Genomic DNA, 11,642 nt, shown 5'->3' with positions numbered 1-11,642 from the left:
TTGCTTTGGACCAGTATTTCCTTAATATGACATTTTTAGAATTAAATGGTAATGTATATCATGTGATGTTGGAAGTTTGTGATCTGCTTTTTTCTATTTTATAGTGGATTATAGTTAAGAGATTGGATGAATCTCAGAAGAGACTTTGGACTATTAAACATTGTTGAGATTATGATATACTATGGGGACTTATGAAGTTGGACTAAATGCATTTTGCATTAAGCTATGGCCAGGTATAGGACCCATAAACTTATGTGTTTGAACAAGTCTATGTTTGCCAGGGAGTATAATGTGGAGGTTTGAATTTTCTTGGACCATGGGAAATGGCACTATTAAGAGGTGTGGTTTTATTGGAATAGGTGTGGCCTTGTTGGGGGAAGTTTGCCACTGTGTAGGTGGACTTTGAGGTCTTCAGTGTTCAAGCTATGCCCAGTGGGGAAGAGGCCCTCTCCCTCACTGCCTGCAGAAGATATTCCTCTGGGTGCCTTCAGATCAAGATGTAGAACTCTCAGCTCTTCTGCCTACATACTGCCACACTTCTTGCCATGATGATAATGGACTAAACTTCTGAAACTGTAAGCCAGCCCTGATTAATTGTTTTCCTTTTAACAGTTGCCTTGGTTATGGTTGGTCTTCACAGCAATAAAAACCTAACTTCTTTTATGCATGTTTCTTTTATAAATGTGGGTACCTATGAATTTGGGGCACAGACGTTCAGAATTGAGACATCATCTTGGTGGAATTTTCTTTTGATGAGTATGAAGTGTCCTTTTCATCTCTTTTGGTTGAAAGTCTATTTTATTAGATCTTAGAATGGCTGTTCCAGTTTGCTTCTGTCTGCTTGGGAAAAAAATCTTTTTTTCAGCCTTTTATCCTGAGGTAATGTCTATTTTTGTTGCTGAGGTGTGTTTTTTGTATGAAGCAGAATGATGGATCCAGTTTTTGCATCAATTCTGTTAGCTTTGTCTTTTAATTTGGAAATTGAGTCCATTAATGTTGAGGGATATTAATGTCTGATAATTATTAAATCCTGTTATTTTGCTTTTGGTGTTAGTAGTGTGTGTGTGTGTGTGTGTGTGTGTGTGTGTGTGTGTGTGTTTGTGTGTGTGTGTTTCCCTTCTTTAGGTTTTGATGCTATGGAATTATTTATTTCCTGTGTTTTCTTGGATGTAGTTAACCTGCTTGTATTAGAGTTTTCTTTCTAGTATTTTTTGTAAGACTGGATTTCTGGATAGATATTGCTTAAATTTGGTTTTGTCATGGAATATATTGTTTTCTATCATCTATAGTGATAGAAAGATTTTCTGGGTATAGTAGTTTGAGCTGGCTTCTTAGAGACTAGAAGATATCTGCCCAGGCCTTTCTTGCTTTTGGGGGGTCTCTGTTGTAAAGTTAGGTGTAATTCTGATAGGTCTGCCTTTTTAGGTTACTTAGTCCTTTTTCCTTGCAGCTTTTAATATTCTTTCTTTGTTCTGTATATTTAGTGATTTGATTTTTATGTGACAGCAGGACTTTCTTTTCTGGTCAAATCTATTTGGTGTTCTGTATGCATCTTGTATGTTTATAGGCATCTCTTTAGGTTGGGGAAATTTCTTCTATCATTTTATTGAAAATATTTTCTATGCCTTCAAGCTGGCTACCTTCTCCCATATTCCTATTATTCTTATGTTTTGTCTTTTCATAGTGTTCCAGATTTCCTGGATGTTTTGTGTCAGTAACTTTTTAGATGTAGCATTTCCTTTGAGTGATATGTAAATATCTTCTACTCTACCATTTACACCTGATATTCTCTCTTCCATCTCCTATATTCTATGGGTGATACTTGCACCTGTATTTCCTGTTCTCTTACTAGATTTTCCATCTCCAGGATTCCCCCAGTTTGTGTATTTCCTTATTGCTTCTATTTCCATTTTCATGTCCTAAACAATTTTATTCATTTCCTTCACCTGTTTGATTGTATTTTCTTGCATTTCTTTAAAGGATTTAGTCATTTCTTCTTCAAAGGCCTCTAGCATCTTCATAAGATTGAATATAAGTTCATTTCTTGTGTATCAGCTGTTGTAGGATATCCGGGGTTTGCTTTGATAGACTATCTGGGCTCTGGTAGTGTCATAGTGCCCTGACTCTTGTTAACTGTTTTCTTGCACTGGCCTTTAACCATTTGTTGTCTCTGGTACCTGTAGGCCTAAAGGAATTCAGGCAGAGCTATGGGCTAGAAAATGATGGCCACCGGACAAGGTGCAGTTTGATGTTGCTGGGCGTTTCCCAGGGGAACTTAGCTGTCAAAGGGCCTTGCACATGGTCCTACCCGGATGTTTCAGAGCTGGAAGGCCTTTAGATCAGGCTGCAAGCCCAGAAAATGTAGGGGACAGGGCATAGCTCTTTCCTGCTGAGAATACCCCAAGAGTATTCTCAGGCAGTGGGGGTTAGGGGATGGAGGGGACTCGCCTGGTTGTCCCTGGTTCCAGTAGGCAGAACAATGGGCTGGAAAGTGGTCACCCTTGTTTGGTTAGCCCCAGAAGGAATCAGCAGGAAGGAGATTCACTTGGATGTTTCTGGTTCTAGCAGGCCTCTGGTAATGCAAGCAGATCATAGATCTCTGGAACCTATGATCCTGGTATGTACCTCTGAAGTGTGAGGTAAAAGGCACACATTGCTATGGGTAGCCTGTTGAAAATGTTATAATCAAAATAGCTATGTTATAAAACACACACTGGGGGCTGGGGATTTAGCTCAGTGGTAGAGCGCTTGCCTAGGAAGCACAAGGCCCTGGGTTCGGTCCCCAGCTCCGAAAAAAAGACCAAAAAAAAAAAAATAAAACACACACTGTCCCTTTTATTATTTAAATGTGATGTGCAGTTCTTGGTGATAAGACATTCATGCTTTCTGAGGGACTTGCTGGTTTGTGATGGTGATTCCAATAGTGGGAACTGGAGTGGAAGGTCCTTCTATGCTCAGGAGCTGCTGAGAAATTATAATGAGATTTACATTTTTATCATGGGGTGCTCAGTGTCCTATAGAAAAGTCTTTTGTCTCTGGTTTAACTCACACTTTGAAACTCTTCTGTACTGGCAAGGCTTTAAAGAAGAGTGAGTTTATGAGACCTTTGCTATCTGTGTGTCAAAGCATGAGGACAAAGGCATGAAAACATGGGTCACATTTTATAAATGAATCTGTCATTTGTTGACTGAATTATTTGCTCTTCCTTCCTAAACGAGTAGAGTAAGGTTTTTTTCCCTCTATAAAATCCTCAACTCACAGAATTACATGCACAGTCACCCTCACTCACACACTATATTACTTGCAAAGCTACACATACAAACATAGTCACACACACAGTCATGCACACTCACACAGTTGTGTAACTGTCACATACAGAACAACACACATATCATCTCCCACACTCACACACATTCATAGGCATGGTCTCTCACGCATACTCTCACACAGAGATGCACACACATCCTATCCCCACCCTTACACACATTCCCACACCTTACCCCCACATTCATACCCCATCCCCACAAACACACCACCCCCTACTCACAAACACACTCGTAACCCCCCACATTCACACCCTCCAACACACACACACACACACACACACACACACACACACACACACACACATGAATGCACGCACGTACACACACTTCTTCTAGTGCTTGTGTTTTTCTCCTTTTTAAATTTAGGGATATTGAGGACTCGACTAGAAAATGAGCTAAACTCAAGCTATTCACACTTTTCTACTTCAAGGCTTCTGGTGGCTGCTTTTTCCCCTTTTTCATTATATTTATTGGCTTTCAACTTTCTCTATAAAATATATTTTTATCATATTTTTCCCTTCTCTCAACTCCTTCCAGACCTTCTCCATAAGTAGTTGGCTAACACAAAATAGACTTTCTGGGTGTTTGTTTGTTTGTTTGTTTGTTTTTTATGCTTTCTTCTTGTTGTTTGGGTATGTGTTGCTCCTTTACCCTTAAAGGATCTCTGGAGTGTTCTGAGCTTGAAGTGGTGATTACAGCAGTAGGCAAAGCAGATCTGATTCTGCTTCAAAGAACTGGATGCGCAGTATCTTGTGACTGTGGGTAGAGCCTGGCCTGGGCCCCAGTGAAGGACACCTCCAAGCTTGCCTTTGTAGATGCACAACACAGTTTACCAACATTTCAAGGACATTTTCCTTAATGAGCTTAAGTAAGCGGGGAGGACACTCTGATCAGTATCTTTACAGGTGATTTTGACGTCCCATGTATATGAAATAAAACCACACGCTGTTCTAACTTTTAATGAGAGGTTTTCCTTTAAGTACATTTCAGATGTAAATAAATGATATATTCCTCTCTAAAACCATGAATGACACTTTCATGCTGTAGAGTAGTGAAAGCCAAGGTATTAGCTGGCAGAGGGAGAAGGGAACAGACTTGAGTTTGTGGTCTGCTGCACAGAAGAAGCCTGACTGTATCTCAACAACTTTTAAAGAAGCAAGAATCTGTATTTTCTGGGAAATTCTGTACCTTGAAGTTGAAAATTAACTCGTGAAGAAATTTAATTTTGTCCAGAAAAGTTTCATCAATAGATATGCTTTCCTTTTAAGGTATTAAAATATTAAGCAGGCTATGTAAAGGTTCAGTTGGCTTGGAATAGAGTTTAACAATCCATAGATGTTAAACAATAGATTTGGAACATTCATAATAGGCTTTCTTCAGCCAGTCATATTTGAAAGGCTTTGAGAGTTGTAGCAAGTGGGAGGAAATGATTTTAATGGAATTAGGGGAATGTTCATGTGGGACAGGAACTGCATATTTGCTAACACTTTTTATTGCTGTTTCAGAGACAGGGGCTCATTCTATAGAATCCTTGATACTAAGCATGGGTATAAAAGGCACACATCACCATGGGTAGCCCATTGGGGACGCAAAATAGCTATGTTTTAAAACATATACTGCCCCTTTGATTAAATGTGATATGTAGTTCTTGAGAGTAGGGCGTCCATGCGAACTGAAGTGGAGGATCCTTCTATGCTCATGAACTGCTGAGAAATTATAGTCAGGTTAAATTTTTATCATGGGGTGTTCAGTGTTCAGTTAGAAAAATAGTTTGCCTTTTGTTTCACGTTTTTCAAACTCTTCAGTAGGCAACTTTTTAGAGAAGAGAGTGTGTTCATGAGTCCTTTACTATCTGTGTGTCAAAGCATGAGGATGAAGAAATAAGACTGGAGCTGGTCTTTGCTACTTTGTGAGTTCTTATTTTTTTCCCATCCTTTATCCCCCTGGTTTCATCCCCATCATTAGATAGGAGAGAATGAAGGATAGAGGGGAGAGACAGATAAGAGATCCTAGAATCTAATATTTTCTTATTTCTTCTTTGAGTACAACTACTAACAAACCACAACTACCCTCCTCCATGACAAAAACCACTTATCCAACCTATTGGGGTTCTAGCATTTATATACCCTCTGAAAAATTCCCAGAATTCCAAACATCACACTACCTGTGTCTGGAAAAAACATGCCTTTGCTAGAGCGCAAGGCAAATCATAGTCAGCTGATGTCCACAGTCCGAAGCAGCCCCGTATCCCCACACCTGTGATTAAAATGAAAACATATTTTTACAATATTTCTGTGTTTTTAAGGAAACCAAAATTCCAAAATTGTCACTACATGAGAACATGGGCCACATTTTATAAATGAATCTGTCATTTGTTGACTGAATTATTTGGTTTTCCTTTTTAAGTGAATAAGGAATTTTTCCCCATAAAAATGTTTTTTAAAAATTCTTAATTAGGGGGATGGAGCAATGGTTCAATGGCTAACAACCCTTATTGATCTTGAAGAACCCATGTTCAGTTCCAAATGCCCACACGACGGCTCATAACTGTTCCTAAATTCAATCCTAGGGACTCTGATGCCCTCTTCTAAACCCTGGGCACCAGGCACATATGTGGTGCCCACCCATACACACAGGCAAACACTTACACAAATAAAATAGAATAAATCTAAAAATTAAAAAAGTCTCAATTAGATCTATGAAAACATCCTTAAAATAGTTACACACTGGCAAATGTTTTCAGCTCCATAACGTGCTCTGTCAAGAGTAGCCTGTGGAAATCCCTATACGTTACAGACCATTAGTATGACAGGCAAGCTCTACAGTATCCTTGATCAATGCCTAGCGTGCTGGGGGTTGTCATCCTTAATGTGAACAAGATGACTTTGGCAAAAAAGGAAAACTTCAGACTTTGGGAGATGCTCCTGCTGCTGAAGCTGCTGTCTTTGATTTTGTTTTCTGGGTCATTGTTTTGCAAACTAAATGTGAAAATCCCAGTGAGGCTGGGAAGCTACTGTGAGAGTTCCCATGGATCCGAGCAAAGGAGATGAATCAAGGGCAGGTTGCAGTGATGGGAGGCAGGCAGTGCCCCCTCCAGCCCCTCTCATGCAGCAGCAGGTGTGATGCATAAATTTTTTTCTCTTTCCCTACCCCCAAGACCTTTTGGTGTGCTACGAGTGATATGCGCTGGTGGCCTTCTGGTTTTTTTTTTCTCCTCTGTTCCCTATAATTATAATTACTGCTTATTATTTCATGCCACAAGGGCACAGTTTAAGGATATTAGACAGATGAAGCCATTTAATACTATGGAATGGTTATTATTCTCCCCTTCTGCTTCATAGAGAAATGGAGGCTTTGTGAATATTAGTGACTTGTATTACGTGTTTCAGCACCTTGGTTTGGATTGAAAGTACCTCTTACAAAGGCTCATGAACTCATGTCTGATTGGGGAGGGTCTAGAAATATTTTTTCTTTTCTTTTATTGGATATTTTCTTTATTTACATTTCAAATGTTATCCCCCATCCCATTCCCCCACCCCCTACCTCCATGAGGGTGCTCCCCCACCCACCCACTCTCTCCTGCCTCCCTGCCCAGACATTCCCCTACACTAGGGCATCGAGCCTTTACAGGACCAAGGGCCTCTCCTCCCATTGATGTCCAACAAGGCCATCCTCTGCTACATATGCAGCTGGAGCCATCTGTCACTCCATGTGTAATCTTTGGTTTCTGGTTTAGTCCCTAGGAGCTCTGGGGTGTCTGGTTGGTTGCTACTGTTGTTCTTCCTATAGGGTTGAAAACCCCTTTAGCTCTTTCAATCCTTTCTCTAACTCCTCCATTGGGAACCCCATTCTCAGTACAATGGTTGGCTGTGAGCTTGCCTCTGTATTTGTCAGACTCTGGCAGAGCCTCTCAGGAGACAGTTATATCAGGATCCTGTCAACATGCACCTCTTGGCATCCTCAATAGTGTCTGGGTTTGGTGACTGAATATGGGATAGACAGTCTCTGAATAGCCTTTCCTTCAGTCTCTGGTTCATAACTGTTCCTAAATTCAATCCTTTGGTTCATCCTTTGTCCCAGAATTTTCTCCTGTGAACATTTTGTTCTCCCCTCTAAGAAGGACTGAAGCATCCACTCTTTGATCTTCCTTCTTCTCGAGCTTTGTGTGGTCTGTAAATTGTATCTTGGATATTCCGAGCTTTTGGGCTAATATCCACTTATCATGAGTGGATACCATGAGTGAGTGCATACCATGTGTGCCCACATTTCTGCTTAAGAATTAATTATATTGTCTAACAGTGTTATTTTTAAAATGTATTGGATGTAAAGGTGGTATAGAAGTTGACCAACGTTTGAGAGGCTTGATGGTTAGTTTGCTATCAGTTCCTTTGACACAGTGATTATTTTTTAAATGAGAAAGACACTCTTGCCTAAGAGTAATCCCACAATTTTTTTTGCAAGAGCAACTGGCATGCCTCCCTCTCACACACACTTTACTTCCCTCCACCATCCACTAATCCAGAAGATAAATAACTAGATGATAGATACTGTGGTCTTTACTTAGAACAAAGGAACATATTTAACCACCCAAGTCTCATGCATTCCAAAAATAAGTAAAATGGAACTTGAGGGATGGTGCCTTGAAAATCCAGTGCAATATATTCTGCACACACAATGAGTTTAAGAGAAAGCTGGAATATATAAAAGACATTTTATTAAAAAATGTTCAAAAAAAGATAGACATAGAGAAAGGATGTACTTTTAGCAGATCGCCATGGCACTGCATAAGAACTGCAAGATTTTTTGCTTTTCTTGTGTCTCTGTACACAAAACCTCAAAGTCTAGCACACAAAACTCATCTTTGTCAAAAGATATGTTGGAGGTAAAAGCAGCAAAGATATTGGAACTGTATGAAATTTTATATCTAATTTCTCATGGAAGCTAAAAGGTCTGAAGATCTCTAGTTATAAGCTGAGAGTGCAGGAGGACCAAATTACAGTTCTGATCCAAGTCAGAGCATTTGAGAACAGGAGAACCAGAGATGTGAGTTGTAGTCTAGATCCAAAGTAGAAGAAGCCAAACATATCAATTCAGAGAGAGAAACTTCATCCATCCATCCATCCATCCATCCATACATACATACATCCATCCATTCATCATTCATTCATTCATTTTGTCTATCTCTGTCCTTCTGTCTCCCCCCTCTTTCATTTGGTGTTTTGGATCCAGTAATGCTACTGAGCTGTATCCATCATTCTTTTTGACTCCTCTCTTTTCATCTATTCAAGACTTAAATAGATTGAGTGAAACGCACAAAGTCAAAGAGAGAGTTACACTTGAGTTAATTCAAGTGTTACCTTCCAAATACCCTTACAGGCACATCTAACAAAGCATCTGAGTAGTCTGTAGCTAAGATGATACATGTCCCATCAAGCACCTATGGAGATGACACAAAATTAACATATTTATTCAAAGTGAACTAGGCTGATCTAGTCAACTTTGTTGATCATATTTGTTCTTGACTGGAAGAGTAACTTCTGTACAGTAATGGTTTTTGTGAGGCATAATTTGGGTTTATGCAATTTTTCTTCCTCAACAGCTCAACAGCTCTACTGTAGACAGGCCACCATGAGTGTCCCTGACAAATGGAATGTGGTTGCTGTCCATTGCTACTACTTGGCCAAAAACAATTATGCCTTTGAGATAAACTGTCCTGTGCACATTAAAATTTAAGCAATTGTACCACAAGACTACCTCGGATCAATAATAACAGAAGAGACCGCTATGAGAATACCTACTTTACATACTATAAAATTCAGTGAATTTTCAGTACATCGTGAGGTGGTGTGGTATGTGACCACCACCATTTAATTCCTAAATGTGTTCACTCTCTCGGGACATTCTCTCTCTCTCTCTCTCTCTCTCTCTCTCTCTCTCTCTCTCTCTCTCTCTCCCTTTCTCAGCATCTGATCATGATAATTATTTCTTTGACTTTAGTATCACAGACAAACCTTTTAAGATGCTACATCATGAATGTATTGCAAAGATTCTGGAGCAGAAGTTGCTTATATTTGTTCCACAAAATCTCACCAGTAATATGCCGCCTGCACTCAGTTCATTGCCCGAGTGTACTGCTTGAGAGCAGACTGCTTTAAATCTTCCTGTTCATCTTGAAACATATCATACTAAAACTTTGTCCACTGTTTCCTCCTTTCTTTTGTGGGGAACAGAACAGCTTATGCATTCTAGGCAGTGGCTTCCCACCAGGTGCTATGCTGGCCTTCCTGTTACAGAACTGCTTTTATCCTAGAGAGTAAGTCTTGTTACCAGGAAATTTTCCTCCTGACTCTTTTTGATAGAAAGGTTTATTCTCCTTAGGGATTCCACTGTCTTTTAAAATTAGCCCGGTTTTAATGTGCTAAGTGTATAATTTGTGTACAGCTCTTTTTTCTTTGCTGGAGTTACAGCAATGGTTCTTTGCCACAGGCCACATGTAGCATAGCATCTTGGATTACCATTTCACACAAACTCATTAAAAGGTAGCATTCTTTGCACAGGCATATTTCTGGGGAGCCGAGTGTGAGGATTCAGACTTGGACGGGGCTCCCCAACATATTTATTGTTCAAGAGCAGCCAAAAGACTCTGAAAAGAAAATGGTTTAACCCCAACCTTGCCAAACACATCTACAGATCCAGACCTAGAAACCTTTCATCTTGGCTCACTCTGGTACTTAAAATTTATTGTTCTGGGTCGGTAAGCATGTCTACAAACCGTATGTGTTATGTAAAAGAGAAGGATATGATTAATGATGAAACAAACAAACAAGAACTTGAAAATCTAAAGACTTCCTTTACTGACCCCATGCATGCCCTGCAGTGTTTACATTAGCAGAGCTAGAGAGCATGCCAAGCCACAGCATGCAAAACGCTGCCTTTGTCAGCATTCCTTTGTGTTTTCTACCTCTGGAAATGTCAGTGGGGCTATTAGAAGGCAAGGCTGAGGCCATGTGTCTGCTATCCTCCTCTCTGGAGAATACTCATATCCTGGCTTCCCATTCTGATCCTTCTTGTGTTAAGACCTGAAAATGTGCCCAAGCAGGAGTCCAGTCTTACCGATTTCTAATGACGTTATGATGTAGTGGAGTTAATATTCAATGCCGATGCCCTTGAGCCTGTATCAGTGGGAGATACATTCCGAGATTTTTTTTTCTGCTTGTCCTAATAAGTCTCATCTGACTTGGTGAGTGGCTTTGTACTCTGCTCAGTGGTGTGTGAAGTACATGGAGTCTTTGGGCCTCTGTGCAAAGGTCAGATGAGAAAAAGGCTCATTAGGACCTGGCACCGACCACTTTTTCTTCCAAACCAAATTGCCCCCTTTCCTCCACCAGCCACACTGGACTGGACGTTGCATGAAGGGAAGCCTTTTTCTCATTACATGAGTTTCCCCACTGTGTTACATAACAACCTACAAAAGACAAATGTTCTGTAGATGTTTTTGTAATAAGTAAATACTTACCCCCCCAACCCCCCCAAACATCCCATGTCTGCCTGCACCTTGTTCATTTGCAGAGACGACTACTGACAAAACGTTCAGGTTCCTCTCACTTCAGTAACAGCCGGGCAGGCAGTCACTGAGTCGGAACTTCTCTCTTCAAAACCAAGCTCAGGCACTGTACTTAAGAGCGACTAGGTGTCATTTTTTTCCCTCATGCAACCCAAGCGATCAACCACTCTTGCACCTTCTTTTTTTTCCGTGTGCTTTGGCCTGTGAGCTACAAATAAGTGAGAAGTAATTGTATCTCAGCTAAACAATCACCTTCTCAGAGTCCAAGAGCCGGTGGCATCTGCAAACAGCTCCCTCGTCTCTCTCTGTAAGACATTCATCTGTGGCTCCTGCTCTGCCAGGGGGATTGGTTTGTTATTGTAATGGCACAGCACACGGAGGTCAGAGAAGGCAATGTTGTCCTCCGGCTTCAGACTCTCGGGATATTTGCAGGAAATTAGAGACTTTGTTCTGAGAAAATTCATTGGCTTGAATGATTCGTTTCCCCATTCAAAGCATTCTTTTGTCAACAGCATGTGGCGTTTTTTGGAAACTTCCAGGGCAGTTTTAAAAGCTAGAGCTACCACCTGTTTCAATTGCCATAGAGAACAAGTCACAATACACAATACAGGGGAGGCCAGCTAAGTGGCAGGTGAAGGCTCTTTGTCCTTCCGTTACCCTCTTCTCCTGAAGACAGCAAGCAGCCGCCTTTCAGTACAATGCAGTCTATTTGTTTCTCTTGGTGTCTCTGGTATCTTAACACCATAGGGTAT

General features: G+C 40.5%; 1 long non-coding RNA gene across 10 annotated transcripts in view; it reads left to right on the top strand.

The window, feature by feature from the left end:
* The first annotated feature begins 383 nt into the window (after positions 1 to 383).
* Positions 384 to 11,642, top strand: part of LOC102548951 (uncharacterized) — a 123,290-nt gene continuing 112,031 nt past the window's right edge. For all 10 annotated transcript variants that reach the window (XR_015642994.1, XR_015642999.1, XR_015642995.1 and 7 more), the window contains exon 1: positions 384 to 575. This is a non-coding gene — a long non-coding RNA (uncharacterized LOC102548951). The remainder of the gene's footprint in view (positions 576 to 11,642) is intronic.

Source organism: Rattus norvegicus, chromosome 18 (assembly GCF_021556685.1).
Source record: "Rattus norvegicus strain SHRSP/BbbUtx chromosome 18, alternate assembly SHRSP_T2T, whole genome shotgun sequence".
NCBI classification, from domain to species: Eukaryota; Metazoa; Chordata; class Mammalia; order Rodentia; family Muridae; genus Rattus; species Rattus norvegicus.
The sequence above is the reverse complement of the archived record's forward strand: the minus strand, read 5'-3'. Positions and strand labels throughout refer to the sequence as shown.